The 2757-nt window shown below is 42.5% G+C and overlaps 1 pseudogene; it reads right to left on the bottom strand.

Annotated features, from left to right (window-relative positions):
* Positions 1–9: 9 nt before the first annotated feature.
* On the bottom strand, positions 10–889 carry LOC114430557 (huntingtin-interacting protein 1-like; annotated as a pseudogene).
* Between the last annotated feature and the right edge of the window lie 1868 nt (positions 890–2757).

The following is a 2757-nucleotide window of genomic DNA, read 5'->3' as shown; positions in this document are numbered from 1 at the left end:
AGACATAAATCACCCCGCTTTACACTGAGCTGCAACAGCTGCTGTCTGAAAGGGCCCTGCTACAGTGCTCCTACCTGTCTCTTCAATCTGGGACTTTCCAGACTTGGTGGAGGCCACGACGGCTGCGGGAAGCCTGCTGCAGGCGGTGCAGGTTGGCGCTGTCTTTATCTGCTTTTACCTGAATTAGGAGACCAGTGTCAAAACACTCCTTCACATTGAGCCATGTGTGCTGTAAAAACTCTTCTTTCCTCACCTTTGAAGCAGCCACTAGCTGTGCAGTGCTGGCAGCTATTTCATGTGAACACACCATCAGCTCCCCAAACTTCCCTTTGCCCTGCACCACCAGATCGGCAGCATCTCTGAAACAGCAACATGGTGCAAAGACAACTTTAGTGTTTAAATGTTTAGATTTGACATGGACATGCTTCCACTGTCTGTGACTGAGAAAAACTCAGGAGGTGGTGCAACTTACACAAGGACCGTGGCGCCCCATCCCACTGCTTTGGAGGCAGAGATCAGGCCCTCTGTCCAGCGGGAGTTCTTGGCATAAAATTCCTTCATGGAGGCTGCCCCCTGGTGGACAAAAGAATTTGAATATTTGACTCAGGTATAAGCACAGAAGATCATAGTTTTAATTAACAATTAATGCATAAATTATATGACTGTTTTCCTATTACAGGCAGGTCTGTAACAGGTTAGTCTATGAATAGTGAGTCCAACACAGTTTAAAGAAGAGACAAATTAGTAATACTGTACTGTAACTCACCCTGCCACTCTCCACTATGTCCCTTTGCAGATCTTTGGAAGACAGAATGAGCTCCTTGATTGCCTGCATCAGCTCTGTGCAGGATGCCAAGATCCTGCAGGGGGCGACAGAGGACACTGAATACTGACACCAGTGTCAAGCTGAGTCTGAGTCGGCTCAGATCATCAGGTATAAAAAAAAAAAACCTTGCAGTGTGTTTCTGCAGTTTATGTATACACTGCACCACTGACCTAAATTCTCCATGTAGCTAGCTGTTCGTGTCTTGACATCATTACCACACTCTGCAGTTATTGAAAAAACATTTTTACAGAAATTATTATAGGGATGAAAGAAAGTTTAATTGGCTTAATTTACATATGAAGACTGGACTCGTTTTACATCATTTGCTCTTTGTCTGTGTGTACTGTGAGAAATGTGATATTCCTGTAGTCTACACACATGAACACAATGCAGCTGTATCTGCACGAGAAGCCTAAATACATCACTGGTTAATCTCAATCTCATTTAATCTGTCTTTTTTATGTCTGTTGACTGCTAGCACAAAGACCAACAGTTCACTGCTTCACAACTTTTCCTTGTACTTTCACTGAATAAAAGCAGGCCAAGGCTTCATGCGTGGCTGGATGATGTCTGCACCAGCATCTAAAAGCTCCTTTTGTGGTTCTTCCCTGTTTTCGAGGGGAATGTGATGAAAATTCTTTTTAGTGTAATCGACAAATGAAGAAATCTGATGTAAGCCTGAAGCATACTGACTCCACAGTAAAGGAGGAGACACCTCGTGTCCAGCAGTTAAAATGTTTTCACATAAACAGTCTGTGACTGCTCCTGTGTCTTATCTCCATGACGACATCATCAGCTGTTCGCAGGAAACTACAGGCTGGGAAAATGGTTGATTAATGTGGATGAGAGCTGCTCCTCCACTCTGACTGTGCATTGCTGAAACGCTCAACAGATTGTTTGAATCAGAGATCAAAGTCCAGCTCCTGTGTGCTGGGCTCACAGTACAAAGAGAGATATTTTAGAATAGATCTAAAATAGACTGATCCATCCACTGTGATGTTCAGTGTGACCTGCAAATGTTCAATTAAAGTACTTTATTCAACTTCATCTTATGGTTTTACTGTACAAATAATAGTCAAATCTGAAACTTCCAGGTCTCACACTGCTTTTAGGATTGCTAGAAGGGTTAATTACAAATACACAGCAGAAGCAGGCCTACACTATATGATTGTTGTGAAGGATCACAGATTAAAAAACACAAGCCCTGGCTCCCTCATCATGAGTTGTTTGTTCAAATGTTTTTCACCAAGGATGTTTACTCTTATATAAAAACAAATCACATTAAAACAGTGATTTATTAACGTCTCTTCCCACATTTTTTTCACTTAAAGAAAAATATGCTAGTGGCATTTGACAAATTATAAAATGTCCAATATTTTTTTTTATTTTGTTTTTTTTTGTCTAAAAACGTTTTACACAAGAGAAAGGAGCTCAGAGAATAATTTCCATTTAAGTGAACAGTCATGTTGATTTAAAACAGCTGTGTACATGAGGCTGTTCGGCCCCTGTAGGTTTCTCACACTGAGACTTTACTGCTGCTGCCAGGAGACCTGCTACGAGGCTGCTCAGCTCAGGACTGCAGAGACTATAAATAGCTGAGCTCTGCGTTTCTCACAGGCACCACCCACCACATTACCCTTGTGACAGAACAGCAGCTCAGAGCAGAAACACCACACGGTAATGTGTTCAGATGTAACCTGCTCGTCGCTGATTGAAGCTGACTCTGAGTCACAGAGGGGGAAGCAGGACAACAAGTGCTGATGGAGGACCCTTCTGATATGAGTTCAGACAGTTCAACACCCATCAGGACTATTCTGGGTCCAACAAGTTGGAGCCACCACTCACTAACAAGTGATGCCTATTTTTGAATGGACAGCTGCTGTGCACCATATGGAGCCCAAATGTTGATGATATATATATCTGTTACAGGA

This window comes from Parambassis ranga, unplaced genomic scaffold, assembly GCF_900634625.1.
Source record: "Parambassis ranga unplaced genomic scaffold, fParRan2.1 scaffold_249_arrow_ctg1, whole genome shotgun sequence".
Taxonomy (NCBI): Eukaryota; Metazoa; Chordata; class Actinopteri; family Ambassidae; genus Parambassis; species Parambassis ranga.
This window is presented reverse-complemented; position numbering and strand designations above follow the sequence as displayed.